At 40.6% G+C, this 25,915-nt stretch overlaps 1 protein-coding gene across 18 annotated transcripts in view; it reads right to left on the minus strand.

Moving 5' to 3' along the window:
* The window catches only part of RBFOX1 (RNA binding fox-1 homolog 1), a 1,500,640-nt gene that overhangs the window by 862,017 nt on the left and 612,708 nt on the right, over positions 1-25,915 (minus strand). The window lies entirely within an intron of this gene.

Here is a 25,915-nt window from a genome sequence, read left to right on the forward strand (position 1 = left end):
TATGTATGAATGACCTTTCCCTTGGAGAAGAGAGAAAGATCGAGGCTCATGTATTCCCTTCTCATTCTCTTCCAAGAGGCGAATGCCTGAAGGAGAATATCCCATGAATATTTGAATGGCAAACATACAATTGTGCAGTCAATTAACTTCAGGGTTTTCAGGTTCTCAGGAAGAATCTCAGGGGGAGAGGAAAGGTAATATCTGATCAAGCACAGAAAAGTATTTATATCCCAATAACTGTACGGTCTAATGGATGGTTTTACAAGTTTCCTCACTTCTTCCCTGAGCAAGATTACACAGCATCCATCTTAATGACTAGCCAACAGATCGAAACCATCACAGTGAAAATGCAAAACTGCTGATGAATAATTTGAACTTTTCTGCTTTTCTCCCCTCTCCAGAACCCTTCAGCATTGCATTATAATTCAAGATTAAGAGAGTAGAAACCCAGCTTTGTGTGAGTTTCTTCTCTCTATCACCCACCATTGCTGGGAGAGCGTAGTGGTATATATTTTTATCCGTTGTATAAGCATAAGTTTGAAAAAAAGTGGGGTGCAGGATTGTTCAGAGTGCCATAAAAGTCATCTATTCCCCCCTTACAATATACAGATGCACACCATACATTTGAGGAAGATTCAATGCACATTTAGAGCACATAGTTTCCCTCAGAATTCTAGGAACTGTAGTTAGGGGTGCTGTAACTGTAGCCCTGTAAGGGCGAAAGTATAATTCTCAGGATTCTTCAGGGAAAGTCATGTGGTTTGAAGGCACATTGAATGTATGTTAAATGTATGTTGTGGATCTTTCCGAAGGCTAAATGCACACATTCTGAAAAAAACAGAAAACTGAAATCCGACTTGAGTAGTAATTTGGATCAAGAGCAATGATGACACATGCAGGAGATTACTGTCAACCAAACATCAAACGCGAACCCACTCACAAAATCAAATCACACATTTAATCCATTTTAAAAAACAAAAACAAAGCAAAACAGTCAAGTTATAAATAGACCTACATAGAGAATTGCTGGTCATTTAAATTTCCAGCTCCAATTAGATAAAGTTATCACCAACTGAAAGCCAGATTATCTTTGCTTTATAGGAAAGCCAAAAAGAAAAGAAAGCTTTTGAACTATGAGCAGGGCTATAATTAGACAACTTGGATTATTACTCCTGTTTTGAGGCTTGCTCTCCCTTTTGTCATTGTTACTGTTTTTGTTTGGCCTCCGTTTAATTTCCTGTCAGCCTTACAAGAGATTTCTAATGTTTGGGCTGTAGAATAAGTTCTGATTAAAAATAATCTTCCCAATTACAGCTTGGCACAAGCTAAGACTGCCACGTGTTCCCTGCCACTAACCTCTGGGTTTCTGTCTGCAGTAATTGTGTCTATATCAGCCCCTAACTGCAAATGAAAACCCAGGGGGCATATTCAGGCATCCAGCTTCCCGAGCCTTACCCATATCTCTTAATTTGCACTGTCTGTCAAAAGGAGATGCTCTCCAATGTACTAAAATGAAATCCTCAGAAACGGCGGGTCAAATGAACAAGGGGAAATGGGAGGGTTTGGAATTGAAAGTGGGGGGAGATGTAGCAGAAATCTGAGTCTCAGATATGAGGATGCCTCAACACTCTTCATTATAATTCCAATCCCTGTCCACATGCACTCTGAAACTGGTTAACAAATTCCAAGGTGGCATTTTCTCTTTCATTACAGAATCTTCTCAATCCAAACATTCCATGCCGAAACTACTAAAATAAAATAAAATAAAATAAAATGCTGAAGTTATGTGTTGTTGCTTCCAGTTTCCCTCTCATAAATGCACAGCCAATTCATGGGTGAAATGCAACAAAACAAGAGTAAAGGAAATACCAGGCTTTTCAAACAGCTTAGATTTAGCATATGGATGGACGCTTATTGATTGATGCTGCAACATCAAGTGAATGAACTGCTGCAAGTTAAACATAGCAGACATATCACCTCCCAGTGGAAAGCTGGTTCATTAGAACAAATGGGGCACTGCCCAACCAAGTTCACTGTGTCTTCAGACAGCCCCCCTACACACACCTGCCTGTTGTCTTACGTATAACCAGTCCAGGGAGTGGCACTGCCTGTCAGCTGATTCACAGCATTGCCTTTGTAGAACCCAGTATAGAGGAAGATGTGGGCAAACCTACAATTAGTTGTATTTGCCTGTTATTGGCCCTGGTTCCATCTGCTGTTGGGCTCCATGCCTTCTACCCTTCCAGGCTCACTAGACACCAACCACCACTATGCCTAGTGTCACACAAAACACAAAGCTCGCCACAACTCCTCCAGTGGACCAAGCCTGCACATTCACCTTTCACCCTTCAACTGGTGGGAAATCAAGACAGATAGGTATAAATATGTGCCCAGCGAAACTTGTTTCCTTCTTTCCCCACACAAAATCAGAGAACGATATAGTGATATACTGCAAGGAGGGCACAAGGGGCTTAGCTCACTCACTACATTCTGGGGTGTGTGGTTTTTAGACAGATATTATTTTCTGGTCTAATAGGCTGCCTGTCCACTTTTTCTCTGGAATCAAGTGTGGTGAGCCTGATGCTCTCAGTCTGTAGGTTTTTGTTTTGTTTTTTGTTTGTTTTTGAAGAGGAAGGAAGTTGGACAATAAATTTCCCACCTCACTGAGTGATGTGTAGCAGTTCCACATTTAGTAAAACATCAGAATTGCAGGCAGTGGGGCTGGAAGGGTGTTCTGTTACTTTTAGGGTTGGAACTGCAGCTCTGCAGCCCCTTGCATTCCTCCTGCTCAACCTGCATGTTTTAAAATGAGCAGCATGTTCCAAAAGCACTAAAGAGAAAAACAAATAAATGAACGAAAACCTCCACTACATTATCCTCTCAAAGAAACCACCACAGTTGAGTTACCTCGGGATATCTTACCACCGAGTAGAATAAGAACGAGTGAAACAATCTGTCTAGCTTCCTCTCTTGTCAGTAAATCCCACAGAGGTCAATAGAGGTATTAATGTGATTAAATTATTCAAATACTTTAGGGGTTCCATTTTCTGGTCCTGAAATTTTAATCAGTACTATGATCACCCAGAACTGCTGTGCCTGTACATACACAATTGCAAAAATAAAATACTTTGAAGAATAGAACTATTACTTTTGAACCAGCATTCAATTTAGCACCATTATGTGTCAGAATATGGTGAAGATAAGCATTAGGAAGTCACAATTGTTTTGCTCATTCATCAGCGTTTTATATCAACTCCTATTTTTCAGCACAACGTTTTTCCCATTTCTATTATCAAGATTAATAACCCAACAATGCACAAAAGCATAGACTGGACTGAGGTAGAGAGAAGGGTGGGGGGAGAAAAAGACTATGATTTACTTCCTCTGATTACTGTTTTATTTACACTGCTGAGAACATTCTATTTTTCTGCTTCATAATTTAGCACTTGTCCCATAAAGGAACATTAAGGCAAATCACCCCTTCTGTTTAACCACAGCATGCTAAACTGTACTCTAAAGTAATCCACTTTAGAAAACAACAGCAGCAGTAGCAACAACAGTGTTTTCCTACAGCACTTGCAACCAGATAACCAGAAATAAGGAGAGGAGACACAGGGAAGTGGTTTGAAGTAAGGCTAACCTCATTGCATTAATGATCTGCAGAGGTAAAAATCCACGAGCAACTTATACTGCTGCCTAGCTTTACTAATCAAAAGGTAAGCCTGTCGCTGCCCAGAGTGTGGGTTAGTATTTTACTCTATCTGTTCTTACTCTTGAAACATGTGTAAGTGATGTGCAAAAATGCAACACAGAAACAATACAATGCTGTAATAGAAATAGGAGATACAACACAAAACCCAGCAGAACAGTATTATAAAAACAGGACTTCTGTAATAATGGTGCCCTGTCCTATAGGTCAGGCAGGGAAATACAAGGCATTTGAAGCACCAGAAGGAAAAGTATTCCAGAGTGCAAGGGCAATGGTAGAAAATGCCCATTTTTGTCTTACTGCTCTATGACATTCTGTAGGATGTGGTGCCTTGAGTAAAATGTCCCCAATGAAGGGACAGGTATTATTTCAGATGATACAAGTGTCCAAACATCAGAACTAGGAAAAAGGAACTCACCATATCTCCTCTGATAAAAGAGGTATGTGTGGGGTTCTGGGTCCTTTTGGCTTATTATATCTCATGCTAGACATAGTACCAAAGATGTATGGGTTGGAGCACACTAGGAGGCAGGGCTGGAAGCGAAACAACAAGCCACTTCTGGTGCAGTTCCTGAGCATGCTCCAGGGCTGGGGAAGAACAGGTGGAGGATATATAAAACCTTCTGCCTGTTTCCTCCCTCTTCCTTCTTCAAAAGGTGTGGTGCCCAGCTCAATATCCTGCTATGCAGTGTGACTTAGCTGGTTGCCACAGTTGGGGCATAGCAAGAAGTTGTCTTCTCCCGTGGATGGTTGGTGGGCAGGGATTTTTCCACTAACTCCATACTGCAGTGCTAGAGAAGTGCAATTTGAGGTGAGAGCTGGATAATGAAGTTGATTGGTTTTATCTGGACCCTTGACAGCTGTGTATAGGAAATAGAAGAAGTTGGTACAAGTTGTGAATACCCTGAGGCACTTTCCAGGTGAACAGTAACTCCAGAGACTGTGGGAACAGTGACACATGGCTGTGGGAACCATGGAGCAGGGTATAGATAACTTCTGAGGTTAACCCTCACTCTAAGGATGCATGAATCAGGAAGAGCTGCCTCCTCATATGAATGGGTATGACAGGGAGAAAGAAGTGGGATTAGCACCACATTTCACCCATGTGGGGTAGGTTCACCCAGTTTGGGTCTTTTTCCCCTGAGCAGCTCATATCACCCAACTGTTGGCATCTGTCTGTCTCAGGAGACAATGGAAGTGTGTGCCTTCAGGGGCAAACTGTTGGAGTTACAGCTCCAGCTGTGACTACAGAGACTGATAAGGGAGAGACATGTTTTGTGCAGCTGGGGCAGATGAAGGTGTCTGACCGTGTTGATGCAGGTGTACTATGGAGTTTTTTATTTCTGCACTCCTCCCAGCTGTCATTTCTCCTCTGGTCACTGCTGTTGTTCATAAAGTGGCCCTAGTTATATCCCATACCTTGTGTCTTGCCTCTTTATTTCTGGTCTCCTAACACAATGCTAATTACACAAATGCAATTAACATGAATGTTGTGTTGTTGTTCCGTAAGCAACACCATGGGGAAACAGAACAGTAGAAGAGGTGAAGTTTTAACTCATTCTCTCCCTGCCACGGTCACAACAGTAATCACCTCTGGTATTTGCATTTCAAGGGGATTTCGAATTGGCACCATTTGGGATATATCCAGGCAATTAATGTCACATCTGGCTTGGCCCTCAGAATCTCCTGCATCTCATAAAGTAGCATCCAGCAGCTCTTTCATCCTCATTAGTCACTCTGCTATGGCTTCTCCTGAGGGAAGAAATTATTATCCTGCAGTCTGATAATAGCAGGTGGACCCTCACTTTTCGTGAACTGCTTGGTTGCATCTGTGTGTGCCTGGAACAGAAGGCGGTGTTCTCAATATGGCAGTGATCATTCAGAGAACAATTATGCTGAAGCTCTATGAACAGAGATCATACTGTCTATAATGCTGATCATATGGCTTGGGTAGGTTTGCATAATCAGAAGCAGGTTCTTCATAAGTACGGAGTTGTGGCTATTTATGTTCTACTCAGAGTAGACCCACTGACATTTATGTCTATTAATTTCAATGTGTCAGTAGAACTTAATTGCATACAGCCCATATAATTATTATAGTGGGTTGGAGCTAACGTCCTATTTTACTGTATTCCAGCCTGACGCTGAATCTCACAGACATGGAGGCAAGGCAGGAGGCTAGGTAAAGCTAGCTATGGAAAGGTTGGTCAGACGTTTCAGGACCATAGATAGCTCCAAGTGAGCAACCTTCCCCAGGAAGCTCAAGAGCATACTAAGGCACTTTAAGCCTCTTCCAGGCTCCACCCCCTTAAAGCCTATGGCTTGCAAGTGGACAGTACTCCATTCTATAGCCTCCCATCTAATGCTCTCTGTGCTCCACAGATCCAGTGAAGTGTGATGGGAGGCATTTGTTTCCTCAGATTCAGCTGCCCACAAGGATCCAGAGGCCCCAGAGGCTCTGGTGGTCCAGGAGCTTATTTCAAGGGCTCCTGTCTGACAGTTTGAGTCACAGAAGTGCCCTGATCTCCAGCAGCCATCTCAGAAGCCTGACCTCCATCAGGCTCCTTAGATAGTGCCTCTGTAGCCTCTGTGTCTGGGTTTGCCCATGTTACTTCCAGAGAACCACCCCCGCCATTGCTTAGAACTCAGAATAGGTTGTAACTGTTTTAATGAAAGAATCCAAAGAAACAACCTTAATTGTGGTATGGGCATGTGCTTTAGTGGAAATGCAATCCTTCCACAAAAGAAGAAGAGTTTGGATTTGATATCCTGCTTTATCACTACCCTAAGGGGTCTCAAAGCGGCTAACATTCTCCTTTCCCTTCCTCCCCCACAACAAACACTCTGTGAGGTGAGTGGGTCTGAAAGACTTCAAAGAAGTGTGACTAGTCCAAGGTCACCCAGCAGGTGCATGTGGAGGAGTGGAGACACGAACCCAGTTCACCAGATTATGAGTCTACCGGTCTTAACCACTACACCACACTGGCTCTCTACAAAAGACTTTACCATCCAGCATGTTCCCATGCAGAAGGGAAATGGTTATTAAGCTTCTCCCTTCAGGACTTTCCCCTGCAATCCATATTCATCCATTTCTTTAAGGCAATCAATGAAACAATACCTTCCTTACATCTGTAAAAAGAAATTCTATTGTTCCCAGATTGCTTGATGGAGAGGTTTAGAAAAAGATCAGATCCACTGCCAAACAACTGATCAATAACTTCCTTTACTCATTCCATATATTAAAGCTTCTTGAAGCCAGAGCTCAAACTGAGGGCAAACTTGTTAAAACAATTCCAGAAAGTGCATGCTTTTCAGAACCTCTCTCCCTGCTGATCCCTATCTCCAGTTTCCAAGCAATATTTAGCACCAAAAATATTGTTACTTAAAGAACACTCTTAGGCATATAACAAAAAGAAGCCAACCTTATTAAAAATAATTGATGCCCCTAAACATATGTTGCCTTCCTGTACTTCAAATTTCTGGACAATATGTAGTGAGCAAATCATAACATTTGAAATTGAGGCCTATGCTTCAGATATCGTCTTAAAATGCACTGCTTGGTGCTCTCCACTTCTCCATGCATGAAAAACAGTACCAGGGATAGTGCTGCAAAGTTAAGATTCTTTTGGATGAGAGAGTGTTGCAGAGTTCAAGTATTGCTAATATTTGCTGTGTTTACAAATATAGACAAAGGGCAGAAGCAAGTAGACTCCTAGAAAACACAGACATAAGACCCCGGAGAGCAACTTGTGTAGCACACCAGTACGTTGGTGGCACCCCAACTTTTGGTAAATACCGGCTAGGAAATAAATCGTTCCCAGGGCAAAACTAAGTGTGTGTTTAATGTGCATGGTATTTTATTCTTTTTATTAAAAAAAAAATGCAAACATTGGCCCCTCCATTGGAAGAAAATTCCCAATTGCTGCCAATGTAAATAGCAACTTCAGAGGAGAAACTCTGAGAAACTGAGCACACAAGGAAAGGAAGGCAGGGGAGAAGAAAAGATGGAGCACACAGATACAAGATTTGTTTTTTGTACCAATGCATCACAGTTTATTGAAATGAGTCTGTTATGTCTGAACTAGCCAAAATTTTCTTTAAAGAATGTTTGTAGCCCACCTGTTATATAATATAAAGTGTTGAATTAGAATTGGAATAAATATTTTGCAACAAATGAAATTTGAAGCAAACCTCCAAGTTCCATGTTGGGCAACATATTTAGGAAATCTGATGGCAGGAGTTCTGGTAAGACTAGTGAAATTATTCAGGGGATCCCCATGCATTCTGAATGTTGATTTGCTTGGTTGATTGGCAGTGGGGGGCAGACAGCACTATGAATAATATTATTGATCACCAACCTGGGAAGGTAGGCCATCTAGGAGAAGGAAAACACTGGTCCTAAAATTCCACTGCCTTGCAGGATATCTTCAGGAGAAGAAAAGGCTAAGGAGTAAACCCTACACAAATCCAGAGTGGAGTCCCTAAGACAGTTGGATGGCACCTTGTACGCCTCCTTCCAGCAACTCCTGCAGCCAAGCTCATGCCAAGTGTATTGCTCTGCTTTCCTTTAGACCACTTCAGTGAGGTAAGAGGGGGGTCTTGTCGTCTGGGCGGCCCAGTAACTCTATACACACTCCCCAGGCTTGTGCCCTAGGGAAGTCACTTCAGTGCTGATAACACAACAATTTGACTTCACACACAAACACCCCGGAGGTACACTCTATTGTCTCTCAAGACAGACAGATGCCAACCGCAACTAATTGTTGTGACAGTTTGTTCCTATCAGATTTTTTGACTCTAAGGCCAGTAGCCAGACCATGAAGCTTAACAACCCATTGTTCGAATTATGCAAAATTGGCATTTTAAAATGAATTATGAAGTTTCAGAAGTTTTACTTCTGCACTGTTTGTGTATCAAAATATTTATTAGTCCCTAGACAGCTCCACATGTGGTTGACTTGGGTACCTCTAAATAATTCAAACTTTTCTGCAGTAACTTATTTCAGCAATTCCTTTGATGCAAGGCAGGAAGAGAACATTTATTACAAGCAGCAAGACGAACCTATATAATTAATATTTTGATACATTTCACCTTCCTGGATGTTTGCTCTTACATTATTAGCTTCGTATGAAATAAATAACACTTTTCTGACAACTTGTTATCCCACTTTTAGACAAGATGCTTCAATTTATATAATTACTTTACTTGATTTATTGATGCACCTCTGCTTATGTTACATATTCTGTTAATGTGCTATCAATGTAATTAGTTGTTTCTAGGCGGAAATCACTGTTTTTAATCAAGCTAGCATTTTTATTGCTTCTACACAATCAAAACACCCTTTCATGACTTGATAGGAGAGCTCTTCATTGCTCTTTCTCCTCATTTCTCTTTCATGTGTTTACACTTGTGAGGAGGGGAGGTTGGCACTGATAGTGTTCCCCCCGGCTCAATACAGTACTCCAAGAACATTTTCTCATAACTTGAGCTATAGAGAGCAATAGTTTGGAAGCACATTTTAATCAAAATTTTGAGAAAACAAGCCCAGATTTTGTGGCAGACATTTTGTGGCCAAAATGTTGTCGCTCTCTGGATATTCAGCTTTTCTTTTCTTTTTTACTTAGGGCTGCAATCCTGGGACTCAGCTAGATGGGTAAACAAAAAGCAATTTATATGTGTTGCATGTGTGATATAACATTGTGCCACCAGATTGCGCTGTGGAGTCCCATTTTTCTCTACCTGTTTTCCCTGTTTAAATTTACAACGCATTTAACTGAAATGCTTCTTTGATGTGTCTAGATCCAGCCCTGCTCTATCCTTTCACCTCAGCAGATTACCCGCTTACTTCTGAGTAATCAATAAATATGCACTGTTAAAAAACGCTAATGGTATTCCCATTTCAATGAGCTTCCTGACCTCTAGGTCCAGCCTTTTCAGGTAAGAGAGCTCATCCATCATAAGCCTGTTAACCAAGGTTGGTTGGTATGGGTGGTGGTGGGGGGGGGACAGGGCAATGGCCAAAGTTGGAGGGGAGAGGATACAGTGGTCACATTCACATGTCATGCTCAGCCAAACCAAGGCTTAGCATGAAAATGAAAATATGTTGGCTCCTGAGGAGGAGACAGCAGCACAATGTCTTGCACTATAAAAATGTGTAGCAATTGGCTATCACTGAGAATATATAATCATTTGTATCAACAGGCTAAAAAACAGTTTCTGTAGGTGGGCTGTTAGGCTGCTGAATGGAAAATAATATGGTGCAACTGACTTTCAGGGTTGGTGTGTTGTGCGACAAGCACACAGAGTGCAATGAGATTGAGTGTCTGTGGTGGGGAGAGAGGCTCAGTTAATTTCATTGTGCACAGGTTCTTACACTGACAATAAAGTATTATTATTATTACTACTACTACTACTATTACTACTACTAACTTAACACTGATAAATGGAACAGGAAGAACCAGATAATTTTTATACAATATGGTGGCCATTTATTGGATATACAAATGAAACTTGTCCAAAGCATCTTTGCAGATATGGCTATCCTGAACAGTACGGCTTGAACCAAATTTTTCTCCGTAGAAGATTGTATTTGATGAATTAAACAACATTTGTGCTGTTCCTGGGACATTATATGTTGGACACTTGGATAATTTGTATGTATCAATAAGAACAATTTCCATTAATGTGCAGCCTGATACCTGTTATGGGGAGGGTTGTTTTATATATTTGTTACTATGTATAAAAATCAATATTTATAAATAGAGTAAGGTAAAGGGACCCCTGACTATTAGGTCCAGTCGTGACCGGCTCTGGGGTTGTGGCACTCATCTCGCTTTATTGGCCGAGGGAGCCGGCGTACAGCTTCCGGGTCATGTGGCCAGCAATGACTAAGCTGCTTCTGGTGAACCAGAGCAGCACACGGAAACACCGCTTACCTTCCCACCAGAGCGGTACCTATTTATCTACTTGCACTTTGACACATTTTCGAACTGCTAGGTTGGCAGGAGCAGGGACCGAGCAACGGGAGATCACCCCGTCGCGGGGATTCGAACCTCTGACCTTCTGATAGGCAAGTCCTAGGCTCTGTGTTTTAACCCACAGCGCCACCCGCGTCCCAGTATAAATAGAGTAGATAGAAGTTAATATTATATAATCTAAACCTCAGATTATGGCTAAGATTTCTCCTCCTTAACATGATCTGGAACCAAAGTTTGATTTTCGGATAAAATGTCTGGATGACACACTAAGCAAAACTGTGCTTTAACTACCATCCCATAAAATAATATAATAATAATTTATTACTTATACCCCACCCATCTGGTCGGGCCTCCCCAGCCACTCTAGGCAGCTTCCAACAGTATATTAAAAACACAATAAAACATCAAACATTTAAAACTTCCCTAAACAGGGCTGCTTTCAGCCCATGGAGGAGCAATTGGGTGTAGTCAAATCCCTGTGCAATCACCGTAATCTATGCACTGGTTTACCATGATGAGTGTAGCAGGCCATGGTTAGTTTTAAGGCTTCCCTGTCTCCTTGGGCACTAGAGGAGTCCTCCTTGACCAAGTCATGTCTGGCCCTTAAATGCTGATGCGAGACCATATGGGCCTCTTTCTCTCTCCATGCCCCTGAAGATATTCCAGACTCAGAGTTTAGGGAAGCATGCCCCCACTGCTCCGGAATCAAAGCTCCGACATAATACTTCTGGTGATAATATAAGATTTGAGTCTTCAAAGAGGGAAGGATTGGGTAAAACCAACACATGGCTTTACTGCCAGCCCCCCACCCTTGCAAAATGTATATAGTTTGTTTGTTTGTCTGTTTGTTGAATTTATATCCCAATCTTTTCCTCCAAGGAGCTCAAGGCAGTGCACATAGTTCTCCCCAAACTCATTTAATCCTCACAACAAGCCTGTGAGGTAGCTTAAGCTGAGAGCCAGTGACTGGCCCAAGATCACCCAGTGAGCTGCATTTATGGCCAAATAGGGATCTGAACCTTGTTCTCTCAGCTCCTAGTCCAACACTCTAAGCACTACACCACACACTGGTTCTCACATAGATGGCTCCTCACACAGAGAATGGGAACACATGGAGATCAGAGAGGCAGAATAACATCTTGTGGAATAAGTGCTTTATAAAGAGGTTTAGGAATACAGCTTTAGCCACAGAAAGATGAAAAAGCCTGCACTCAGGTTCTGGTTTTGGGCTTCCCACAGGCATCTGGTTGGCCACTGTAAGAACAGGATGCTGGACTAGCTCCTGGCCTGATCCAGCAGTCTATTCTTATTCTCTTCACCTGCATAGCACTTCTCATTCTGAAGAAATGGATTCCAGAAATATCTCATTTAACCTATTCATAAAGGTGTATTAAAAAAAAAACTAGTGAAAGAAATATTGTTACACTTCCAAATTCTGCTGGTTTATTTAAGCCTCAACATTTATAAATAATGGAGAATATAAAAACAATTAACTTTGGCATTATAAAAAAAAAATGTAAGAGGGCTGAGAGCAATTTAAGTCAAGGCTTGCCCAGTGATAGTCACAGAAATTTATAATAGGACCTGAGAAAAGAATAAGTACCTTTCACCAGATGTACTGTGAATCACACCTTCATTGCAGCTGCGATCCTTGGGGTTTACCCTCCCTAATCACAGCTGAGCAATAAAGGAGGCTCATTAAATGGAATGTAACAGACACTGAATGTAACAGATTAACTGTGCTACGCAACCTCGGCTTCAAATAGAGAGGGCTGGAGATCATTTCAAAGTTCAAATGAATTTTAGAGGGAGAGGGAGAGAGTCTGATAGCAAATGCTGTCAGGGAGGTTTTGTGCAATTTAGTTATGAGTTATGAACTGAGCAGTTTATTTGTGGAAAGTGGTGTCTAAAATCCATAGGCTAGCCTTATTCAGTCATTCCCAAGTTGCATGCAAAGTAATAAGTGCTTACAGTGGTGGTAAGGTAGTCCTGTTGCACTGGGAGGCCCCTTGTGCTCATTCCACAATTGTCATATCCTCTATATGAAGAGCTGTGAAAAAGCAGCTGGTGATAGAGGTTGGAAGGAATCCTGTGAGACATCTACTTCAGCTTCTCTTTCTTTGTAATGGGATAAGTCCTCCCCAAAGTTCCTTTTTTTTAAAAAAAAAAAAAAGGTTATGCCTCAGCTAACTGCATATCTGGGAGCCGTGTCATCATGCAAGGAAGTACAGCTGGCTACAAAGTTGTGACATCAAGTGAGCCAAGTTTTTGAAATCTGAGAAAGAATGCTAAGGATGCTAATGCTAAGAATGCTAAGAAAATAAGAAGGGCTTGCTGGATCAGGCCAATGGCAATCTAGTCCAATGCCCTATTTTCAAAATGGCCACACGGATGCCTCTGGGAAACCCATGAGCAGAATTCAAGCAGTAGAAGAAAATTAATATGATGTCAAACAGAGTGAAGAATTAAAATATTATTTTCTCCTCCTGTCACCTCCTCCCCAATGATTAAGAGCATTATGATGTGTTTTTGCAGTAAAAATTGTTTTTAAAAAGCAGCTGAATTTTCTTTTGCAATTATAATGCTGTCAGCTTTTTATTATTAGTGTTAATAATAGTTTCATGAAGTTGGTAATATTTGTTGGCAGATTTGAGGTTAATATTCTGGCCAATGAATTGAGAAAGTAGTCTCATTTTATAAAAAGAAAGCTGTTTTTTACACATCTTTTATGCTGGAAGCCATATTAAAATGTGTATGCTTTAAAGTCCTCTAATTCTTTAGGAAAATGTTTACCACATTTGTATTTTAAAAAATTATAAGTATGCTTTATATTGATGGAAAGTATGCGAACAATTATGGTCCAATTCATGTAATAGATTTTTAATCTCTCTTGGGAATCATGATAAAGATTTGCATGCCTCTAAATTTCATCAAATTCTGTCCAGAAATAAAATTATACATATAAATAAATAAAGCTGCACAGCAGAAAAGCTTGTTGATGGATTAGGTTTAATTTGGCAAGCTTATTCCGCTCTTGAAGGGTTACGTTGTCTGCAAATTCTATCTACTTCTGCATAGAGGAAAGAAGTTAAACCATTTTGTCCACTCATAAAAATTAATTTGGAGATGGGGGAATGGATCTGAAGCAAGACTCTGAATCAAATTGGGCAGACCATGAAGCATTTCAGGCTGAAACCATAGTATGTTGCAAAAAAATAAATAAAAAATAAAAAATGCATATCCAAACCACATCTTGATGACAGTGCAAACTGCAAATTTACTCTGCAGAAAATTCATCTTTTAAAAAAATAGCATTGATATTTGCTACAACCTGAATATAATAATATAATATAATAATTGACAAGGGAATTCAAGACTTTTATTTATATATTGAATTCAACATAATACAGCTGTCCTAGAGCTGCACTCCTTCAGAATACAGCTTGTGGAGACTATGCATTTGAATGTGGCCCAACTCATTACTTGCCTATACTGCAATCCCACACAGAACCTTTTCCATACCTCCCTAAGTCTACCTCCCTAAAAGAAATCAGGGGGAGTCACAGCCAGGGAGAGGGCACTCTCTGTGGCAGCCCCTAAGTTGTGGAATTCCCTCTCCATAGAGGTGAGCTTGGCTTCTTCTACTTTATAGCTTTTGGTGAATGCTACCCCTGGCCTTTTTGAACCTGAGATGTGTGTTTTCAGGACCCATCCCATTCCTGTGACCACACTTTATTCTCAACTTTAAATGGTTGTATCCTGACCTGAGACCTGCTGGTGAAGGATGGGTAATTCACTGAACAACAACAACAATGAACAAAATATTGCACATACCCATGATATAGTATGAGTTGGAAACTTCTTTGTGGTGCAATACTGAGCAGCCTCCCTCCATCCTACTGAAATGGCAATTCCATGCAGAATATCAATGAAATTAGCATGACTCATGTAATGTTCTCATATGCAACACCACTGCATTGGACGGCAGTATAGACAAGTAGTTCCCAAGCCATGTATGGGGAGCTGGGGGAGCTGGAAAGACTGTACTATAGGATGCATGCAAATTGAATTACTATACATAATGACATACAGAGATGTAGGGTAACCCATTTTAAATATGTACAGTCCTCTATAAATATGGAAATGTGTCTCTGGGCAGCTACTTCATCAAATTGCCAAACTGCCTCTTTACTCATGAGTTTAAAATGCATGAAATCTGTCCCAGAAATCTTTCATCCTCCCTAAAAAAAAATCCCTCACAGTTCACTTGCAAACACACCAGTTTATATACTTAGGTTTCTAGATGAAAAATGTTCATAATAACAGCAAAGTAATAGACTCAGTAGATGGCAGACAATAATTTGACAAATGAGATGGAGGAAGTATTTCAGCAGGGCGGCTTCATTCGTTTTATTTGATTTCTTTGCAGTTCTTTGATTTCTTAATCATCAGTGTATAGCAGGGAAATGCTTAGATTCAGTCTGTTTCACACTCTGGAATGCATCTCAGGGCTCCCACGCCTCATTCACACACACACACACACACACACACACACACACACACCCAGCAAAAGAAAAGAAAAGAATAGAAAAAGACAGAAACATTTCCCACTGAAGAATTCTAGCATTTCTGAGAACCAACCTGGGGATTCATTTGCTGTGCCATTACTTAAAAAAAAAAAAAAGCTCTCTCATACCAACATGAATAGTATAACCAATCTCCATAAGCTTGTCTGCGAATAGAACATTAGGTATTATACAGCTTGTGAAACAGATAATTAGAATGTTAAGAAGTTTCATAAGTTATATCCTCCATGGGGAAACCGTAAAGTTTTCGGCTCTCCATAATAGTCACAGGCCTTTTGGGAGGACACACAAGAAGACTTCCAGATATAGTCAAATGCTACCAACTCCTGAAGAAGGAAGTATCAGTTAAAAACCTGTCAATTTAACAAGTTGCTTTTGATCCATTAGTCCCTAGGGATTTTTTCCTGAAGGTGCTCCACATATCTAATGTTGTATATCTGAATAGTATTTTCACTATGAGTAGAATATATTTTTCAGTTATTACAGATGTGGATATTTTGAGACAGCTTGTATCCAAATGGAAAAGAGTATAAAGTGGAAGAGCATATGTTTTGGAGGCAGAAGGGGCCTTCTAGGAACCAGTGTCAGGTGATGGGAAGAACCTTAATCTTCTGGAGACCCTGGCAGAGTAGACTGTACTGGGCTTGAAAGACAAAGAGCTTATCTGGAACAGCTCCCCGTGTTCCTAAATGGCGTTGAATTCTAATAGGGGTGTATACTATGTGAAACATTTGATCATCAATAGTCAGTGTGGTGTAGTGGTTAGAGTGTCAGACTAGGTAGGACCTGCGGGACCAGGCTTCTAATCTCCACTCGGCCATGAAGCTCATTAAGTCACGTGGGGTCATGCACCTTGTACACATTTGTATGCAATTTTGTCTGATATACATATTTTGCAAGCAATTATAATATAATGCATTTTTGGTATGTTTATATCATAAATAGACTCGTTTTTTATGCACATTTTAGTATATGCCTGTCTGAATAACTAGCTGGAAAACTCATTTAGGATTAGGGCAAACTTCAGAGGATGACTCTTTTTCGGTTCTCATCTTGTTTTGGAAAGTGTGAATTAGGAAAGTTTGTTTTAAATGTGAGATGAGTGGAATTTCTCTCTCATCCTTACAGCACAGCCCTTGGATATTGGGCACTCTCCAGAGAAACACTGTGCATGGGCATTATACTACAGTCTGTCTCTCTCTCTCTCCCTCTCTCTCTGAATGTGGTTCCCATCCCTCACTCCTGCTCCCTGCCGTAGGCACTCTTGCTTTAAGTCCCATTGATTTCAATTTCAACTGGACTTCGGCATGCTTACATTTCTCTGCATTGCACCCGCAGTGCTAGACAAGAGTGAGATTGCACTAAACTTTAGCATAATATACAGCTACTCTGAAACAGCATTATCCTTTTCTTAGTGTGAAATTAATTTGTTCACCAGAGAAAATAAATCATTGGTGGGACAAAGAAAATTGATTTTTACAACACCTTTCACTTGTTTTACTCTTCGTGGTATTAACTATGTTAGATTCTGAGAGTGTTTATAGGCATTATAAAACATTTAAATCTTGATGTATTAAGGCACTTGAATAGCTCCTGGGTATTAGTAAGAGAATTATATTAGGATTAGTCTGGGTATCAATCTTGGTATCTGGCACATTGCTAAGGAAACTGCTGTTTTATCCTCATTGAGACCCTAAACAGAACTTCATTATCTTACACTGAAAAAAGAGAACAGATACCGGCAGTGAGCTGCCCCCAAATGTACGTGGGTCACCAAAAACATTAAAACACAAGTAATTCAGCATAAATGATCAGGCTGTAATCCTATGCCTACTTACCTATGAGTAAGTCCCATGGAACTCAGAGAGACTTACTTCTGAGTAAACATCACTGGATTGTGCAGCATCTTCTCTGAAATATTATTATGTGCAAGGTACTTAAAATAAACTAGTCATAGATCACACAATGGGAGAAATTAAGGACTCGCGTGATGCAAATTTATAGGAGAGCACAGATGTAAGAAATCAATATTTTAGGGTGGCAGCATCACACTTTTGAACTCCCTTTACTAAGTACTCTTTTCAGTGCATGCTAAAAACATTTTTGTTTAGCTACCAGATATTTCAAAGGTTGGTATCTGTTTCTAGCTTATCGTTAAATTTCAATTATTATTTGAATCTTTTAAATAGCTGTTTTAAACCATATTTATTGATATATATTTGTTTTCTTCTTTTTTGCAGTCAGGAGATATATAATTGTTTTGAAATAAATAAATAAAATTGGCATCAGATCATACTAAGGGTCCATACTAGGGGTTCAACTGAGGTCTACTCAAAGCAGACCAACTGAAATTAGTGGATCTCTTTCATGTCCCTTAATTTCAATGGGTCTACTCTGCATATAACTGGTGCTGGATCCATCCAACTGCTTCCAAATAGTAGCCACAGTTTAGTGTGACTATCTCTAAATAATCATATTTTTGTACACAGTTTTAACCAATGTACATATTTTTGAAGCAAATTCCCCTAATATAATGCATTTCATTTCTGTTTTCACCAATATCTTTTTATATGCAATTTCCCTTAATAAATGCATTTCTGTAAACATTGTTGGGTTGGAGAACTGCATCACAAAATTTGGAGAAGTGTGAATTCCCAAGCATAGCTGTATTTTAATCCACATATTTTTTTCCCGAGAAGTGTGACCATGATAGATTCACCTTTAGATGCAAACTGAATTAAACTTCTCCCCCACCCCTACTCAAAAGTAATTACTGCTGAACAGAATAGAACTTACCGGTACTCCCAGGTGTGTGGCTTTCAGATTGCCATCTACACAACCACCACCCATTTTAAAGCAATCTAAGCTGCAATCCACTACATTTCATCTTGTGACACTAAACTCTGTATGTTAATGGTGTGCTCTGAGATGCACCAGTTCAAAAAATGAGGAAATTCAGGAACCCATTAAAATTCATCAAAACTTGAGATTCATGCAGTTGTCAAGTGTTACAAAGAAGAAAAGCAGGGAGTTGCCATTCACAGGACAGGAGAGGAAACCTTCAGGTGCACACAAACAAAAATATATATTTTATTAAGTCCAAAGCATTTCAAACAGTCATTCTTCCTTACTTCCTCAAGGGCATCCTTGAATGTCAAATTTTCTATTTGTGTGTGTGTGTGTTTGTTTCCCCTAGTAACAAGTTCCAATTGTGTGCAGAGGCCAAGTCGAAATTTGATGTTCAAGAGTGCTTCTGGGGAAGAGCAATAGTTAGAAATTCAGAAGGTTTGAAAGTAAACATGTTTTGGATGCAACTGGAGGTTTCTTTCCTTCCTTTCCAGAACTCACAATGCCAATAAACAGATGGAACACACAGTCATCATTGTGCAAGTTCTCATGTTGACAAGAATGAACTTGTGGTCCCTTCTGCCCTGTCCTATGTGCAGGTGTTAATACTGACATGACTCAAGCTGGGAAAAGGAGTAGTCCTAGACACAAATTTGCCCATCTTGTAATGCTCACCCCTATCTCAAACTTAGGATCATTTCAAACAGAACATCATCAGAATGGATCATTATTCAGAGTCAGGTCAAATGCTGCCCCTCACCCCAATGATAGAAAGGTAAGCCTTATGATAGTGGGCATAAATTTGGCTAGCTACCAGCACCACCCATATATTTTTTTTTTGGGGGGGGGGGAGAGACACATTTAGCTGATGACGAGAAGCATATTTTCTCACCACTCTATGTCTGTGCAATTCTGAAGGATTTCTAGGTCTTTTGGAGTATGAGTTGAATGCCTATGTCCAGAACAAAACTATACTTCAGCACACTTAATTTTAATGGGGTAAACAGCAAAATTATCATCCCCCCCCACTTGTAATCATTTTTAAAGCTTCCACTGCAGAATCAAAGCTAATAAAAAAACAGTAAAGAAGTCACCCCTGTTGCTCTTAATAAAGTTGTATGTCTGTATTTAAGTCTTTGGATGTAGATTTTGCTGATAAACTCCACCCAAGACTCCTAATGATGGCTGCTTCATCTTACTGATGTTACGGCCAGAACTGACAGTTTCATCAAAAGCCAAATTCTCTTATAAGTGAACTTCAGAGTGGGATAGTGATATATAGTGATTTCATTCACATTCAAAAGACTAAGAGAATATATATAGTTGTGTTATATATATATAAAAACCAAATGTGTGCATACATCCAATAAAAATTGATGGAAGAGTATTTGAGCTAACTCACTTCAGTCTGTGCATTTTAAACATCTGACTTCACCAGTGTTGACACTGTGTAAAGCTGTATAGACTTGAAATCTTAGACTGAAGCAATTTTAATATTAATAGAGTCTTTACAAGAGTTTAAGAGAGAGAAAAGTCACAGAGTCTTCTGTTTTGGAGAATGAGCGATAATAATACCAAACTGCTTTGCACAGAACAGACAAATCTAAAACTGTACCTTCTCCCCCATTACTTTCTAAATATCATACAGCAAGCTTCTAGGCGACATTCTAAATTGGAGGGCTTCGCCAAAATAGCTCCCTGACTTAGGAACATAGTAAGGTGCCTTCCACTGAGTCATATCATTGCTCCATCTAGGTGAGTATTGTCTTTAAACTGACTGGCTCTCCAAGGTTTCAGACAGGAGACCTTTCCTGAAGATATTGTTGATTGAACCTGGAACTTCTATCTGAACAGGCATTGCCTCCAAGCTGCATTAGATTCATTTGACCTTTGTGATGTTGTCACATAGCCAAATCTATTTGGCCAAGCAAAAGCTCACTTGTTCCTGGGATATCTTGTTAATCCATATACATATATATTTCAAATGGAACCACAGCAGCAGTCACAATCTTGGCTGCAAACATGTTCCAAGCCAGCATGAAGCAGGGAAACAAGCCATTCAATAACATTTTCGAGGCCCTTACCCTATCTGCAACAAAACTGTCCAGCGACGAACGTCCAGTGAAACCTATTAAAACCAGCTGAAACCCAGTTTGCACACTGACAGTCAGGGGCCATGTTCAAGATCAGCAGGTTCCAAGCCAACTCAGCCCCTCATGTCTGGGGCTTTCCACTGCTTTCCCCTTGCATATTTGGTAGTTGGAATGGGCAGCTCCATGCCAACAAAGTGATGCTGGCATCACTCCACAGGCAGAGGATGGCAAAGTTGGGTGGTAGGACACTTTAACCCAAACCACAAGCAGCAGCAGCCTGGTACAGAAGAGGTTTGGATTGTTCTGCCAGTTATGGAGCATCTACAAGAAAGGGGGAATCATAGAAGGGGGGCATATAGTCCAACCACCTGCAATGCAGGAATATTTCCCCCCAACATGGAGCTCGAACCCACAACCCTGAAATTTAGAGTCTCATGCTCTGCCAACTGAAGAGAAGTATGGACTGCACTGCCTACATTTTTTAAACCAAGACAGACCAAAGGTCCATCTATCTCAGTGTTGTCTACATGGACTGACAGCACTTCTCCAGGGGTTGAGATAGGAAATGTCTCCAAGCCCTACCTGGAGATGCCAGGGATTGAACCCTGGACCTTCTGCACGCATAGCAGATGCTCTGGCACTGAGCTACAGCTCTTCCCCCACAGCTTTGACAGTCATGGTCCATGTAGAGAGGAGATTAAAAAATGACTTACTTTGACTGGATTTGGCCTAAGCTAAGAATCATTTTGTATTGCAGTTAGGAGTGGAAGGTTTAAATAGTTTAGTTAGTGCATTAATCAAATAAAGCAGACTAAGCTATTGAGTAGCGTAGGGGCCATCATAAATGGGTAAGATTGCAAGTCAAGGGCCCACATATTTAGTATATTTTGATTATGATATGTATCTGTAATAGCAAATAAAAATAAAAATATGTTTTTCACTAACAAGAAGGGGCAGCATTTATTTTAAACAATAATGTCTCATAGCTTTTTCAATACTCCAAAAAGGTGCACATTTTGAGATTTTGGTAATATGCAACTGTATTTAATGTAATCTATCAATCACTTATAAAGCAGATGATCAATCAGCCAAAATTGATTGGCTGACAGCCTTAATTGCAATGCAATAATATAGTAATGCCAACTTGTATTACTTTCTCCAAATTTGCGCTATAATGGAGAATATATGCTTCCGTTTTTAAAAACACAGAGGCACAGCAGCAGCAGATCTTTCCTAAATCAAAAGGGCAAGTTTTTTTTAATGCCTGAAGGAAATTTGTGCACATGCATTCATCTTGAAATCTGAGCGATAATAAATTAAATTACATTTTCAACTTTGACCTACAGAACATAGGAGTTATTCAAGGGAAACAGAGGAGCAGAAAGATAGCACAGAAACACTTAAACGAGATGGAAGATTCAGGGAGGAAAGGGAAGAGATGGCGGGAACAGTGTCAGAGATGAGAGCCTCAGGCCAAATAAAGTACGAATACATGAATAATAATACAAAGCCGGCACTTGTGTAGAAATCCTTATCTGCTCTAATGCCAGGATACAGTCTTCTCTCAATTCTGGCACTTGCCACAGTATGATTAGACTTATGGTATTTTTATATTTTGTCATATTGATCAAGATATTAAAATAAAATTTAAGTCTTCTTAGCTAAGATGGACACTAAACTGGTGTGTGTGCACGCGTGCACGCATGACTTGCAGCTATACAGATGTTTCTGGATGCATGGACTCCAGCTAGGAATATTGAAGAATTGAATTGAAGAATCTGAAATGGGAGCAGGAATTGCTGTAATTCACATATTTGTCCAAGGTCAGAAACAGAAATCATGCAAGCGAATATGAATGGTATTCACTATCCTTGTTTGTTTGTTTGTTTGTTTGTTTGTGTTTACTCTGCAAATGTTATGTAAGTATTTATGTAATTTTCTGCAATCCTTTTGGCATTTCCCTTCCACTGAAATGAATTACACAATTATGACGACACCATAATTCACGCAGTTTACACAAATAATTAAGTTATTTTGCCAAAGTAGACAGAAAACCCCCCAAATACAGTGGTACCTCGGGTTAAGAACTTAATTCCTTCTGGAGGTCTGTTCTTAAACTGAAACTGTTCTTAATCTGAAACACCACTTTAGCTAATGTGGCCTCCTGCTACTGCTGCGCCGCCGCTGCACGATTTCTGTTCTCATCCTGAAGCAAAGTTCTTAACCCGAGGTAATATTTCTGGGTTAGCAGAGTCTGTAACCTGAAGCGTATGTAACCTGAAGTGTATGTAACCCGAGGAACCACAATAAAGTAGTTATAGGTGGTAGCTGAACTGCTGCGGAACAGACACTGTGCCGCTTACGATGAACACAGGGTGGAAAGGAAAATGATGTCTTCATCATCTCTGTTTCAGGGGTGCACAAAATTCCCTTATTACTCCAGGCCTTTTAATGTATTATTTATTATTATTATTATTATTATTATTATTATTATTATTATTATTATCTATAAACTACTCTGAAGGCATTGTTGAAAGTTGGTATATACATATATAAAATATGTAAATATATTCTGCAGACCGAATGGACCATATACCATATCTGCCCATGAATGTTAAGGAGTTGGGGAGAGACCTATGGGCAAGGGTGGAGAACCTGTGGCCCTCCAGATGCTTTACTACAGCTCCCACCTGCCCCAGCCAACATGACCAGTGGTCAGGGATGATGGGAGCTATAGTCCAACAGCATCCCTGTCGCTGCCATTGTGGGTCCCACTATATGCAGGTGCTGCACCACTACTAGGAATGATTATTCCTCAAGTTCCTTATAGGGCAGTGCTAACTATTATTAAACTACCAATTCCACACCTGTAATTGTGTTTGCGTCTCAAGGCCCCAAGACCCACCCCCAAAATAAATACACACGGACACGTATATTAGTTTAAGTTTTGGGGCAAAATTTTTGGCCACAACTTTATTGAAATACAATCACGTGAGCGGTATTGGCTTAGGCATTGACTCCCCACTATAGCTGGCTGCACCTCTCAGGGTGATGGTCAAATGGGGTAAACCAAACGAAGGAGCTAGGTCGATGAGGACCAACCTAAGCTCACCCCGGGGGTCCTGTGGTCCTGGCATGGCTCTAACCCCTCAAGCGGACTTCAGACGAGATCCAGGAGCCCCAGATTCCTTTAACGGAATACCCAGTTCCTGGAGGGGCAGGTGATGGCCGCACCTCACCTCCCCACAATCCAAATGAGCCAATGCCTAACCGCCACCTTACAAGTTGTGACGATTTGCTAAGGGGTAGGCGAAAACCAAATGGCTAAAGCCAATCTGCCAAATGGAAAAATTCCTACCCAGCCCCTGTTCCAAAACAGGTGACCCAAACCAAAGCAAGGCCAAGTGACTCTACCTAAACTAGGGAGGGTGGGCGGGTGTACAACAGTGCGAAGCAAGTGCCCCTCCTTGTGTCACACTGTCATTTTTAAAGCCCCTGGGATCACACCACCCACTGGCTATTGGCTAAAATCACCTGGTGTGATCCCAGGGGAATGGCCAGGACTTCTTGCTCCTCCCCCCCCCCATTTTAACCTTATCAGGTGAGCTCTTGGGTCCCACGCACAACCAGGACCCTCTGTTACACACACAAACAAACAAACAAACATAATGCAGGGCGAATCCCAACTTCCAGCCTGCTGTGTCTGCTACAAGAGTTTCTATTATTTAGGGAAGAAAGGATGCACAGCTCTTACAAAGCAGACGCACCTTTTAATGACAGCCTTCAAATTGCGGCCTTTTGTACTTCAAGATATTGATGGCTACAGAGCTGACTGCCAACTGACAGTAACATCAATGTCATTGGACAAAAGACACATCCTTCCATGTGAACAAAGTCCCTCTAGGAGCCATTAACTCTTGCTCATCTTCTCCATCATTGTTGTCTTATTTACTACTCTTATTTAAAGCTCCCTTTTACGATGCGGCACACCTTCTGTCATACCTCTACAAATGGGGAAATATATTATTTTGTGCATGTGCATGCTTTTAAATAGTGTTTTCAGTGCTGTTTTTAATAGGGATATTTGTTTGTGGTTTTTAAAATATTTATACTTCTTGTGTGTGTTTTAGTTGCAGTTCTTCTAATTTATGCTGTGAGCTGTCATGGGTCCTGCACTGGGAGAAAGGAGGTATATAAAGGAAATAAGATAAATAGTTAAGGCTCTATACTTTGACATCTGCAAGTGAGATGGGGGCACACGGAACATAATCCCCCAATTCCAAGCTTTCATTTTAAATGAGAGAGTAAGCTTCTAGCCTTTATAGAACTTCAGATACAAGGCAAAATGTACCAGCATTCTTTTTTTTTAAAAAAAAAAAGTAGTAAGAAACTCACCTTGTCCTCACTTTCTGTGTTTTACTCCCTCCCACCAGCCACATGATTTGAGAAATAAACTTGCTCATATTTTGAGAGGACAATTTGAGAGCAATTTGTGTGTGTTTAAAGGAAAAGAGGTAAAAAGATTTGAACTGTGGCCCCTTAAATGCACTTCACAGCATACAGTCAGCAAGTCACTTCAGGCCATGATAATAAGAGAAAGTTGCCAGTAAATATTTTGTTCAAAGTGAAATGCAAAGTGAACCTGAAGATTCTTGATCAGGCAAAACATTGGAGAAGTTTCAACACAAGTCAATATAGTTTATTTTAAAGCTAGTGAACTTGCTCAGAAGATCCAGCAGCAGCTGTCCCAAGAAAGGGTCAGCAAATAGGTCCTTGCTTGGGTCAGTATTTGAACCGGGGACTTTGTAGTTCACAGTTCACGCTCCTTGACATTTCCCTACAGAAGCTTCCCTGATTCCAGTGCATTCCAGATGTTTCAGACCCTTAATTTTATTTCTGTGCCACCCTTCACCAAAAACCATCAATGTCATTTGCAAAAATAAAGTAACATCAGACAACATAGCACACTAATAAACATCAACATTAAAATATTTCCTGTAGGTTAAATAATTGTGAACGTTAGGAAAATGTTTTTTGTTTGTTTGTTTGCTTGTTTGTTTAATGCTCTACTGCCACTGTCAGAGGTAATATACCCTTGAACACCAGCTGCTGGGAATCACAAGTGGGGAGAGCTGATTGTAAGCTTACCCTAGACATCTGGTCGGCCACTGTGAGAGCAGGATGCTGGACTAGATGGACCCTTGGTCTGAAGCAGCAGGGATCATCTCCTGTTCTGATTTCCTTGTGACTTAAGCCTTATGACCTAACTCATCAGCCACCAAATCCTCCCCCTTCCCCAAGGTGGACTTTTAGCTGCCATTTAAAAGAATATAAGGTTGGGACAAGATGCTCTTCACTTATGCAGGTCATTCTACTACATGGATCCACCCTCAAAAAGGCTCTTCCATGGGCCTGCATACTATGCACTTCATTGAACACAGGGACTACCAGGAGTGCCTCTTCCACTAACTAATGCATGGGCAGGTTGATAGAAGATAAGGCATTATCACAGATATTTAGGGCCCAGTCTTATGAAGACTACAACAGCCAGCTGCAGCTTATAGGAGGAGTTGTCCAAAATACTGGTGGGGAGGGGGGACCGGTGGCAAAAGGCTATCCTACAGCCACTCTAACTTCTGATTAAGGAACAGACCTTATTTCACAAAGTAAAGTCTATTGCCTTGGTGTCTAAGTGGTAGAATG

Source organism: Podarcis bocagei, assembly GCF_964188305.1.
Source record: "Podarcis bocagei genome assembly, chromosome: 14".
In the NCBI taxonomy this organism is placed as follows: Eukaryota; Metazoa; Chordata; class Lepidosauria; order Squamata; family Lacertidae; genus Podarcis; species Podarcis bocagei.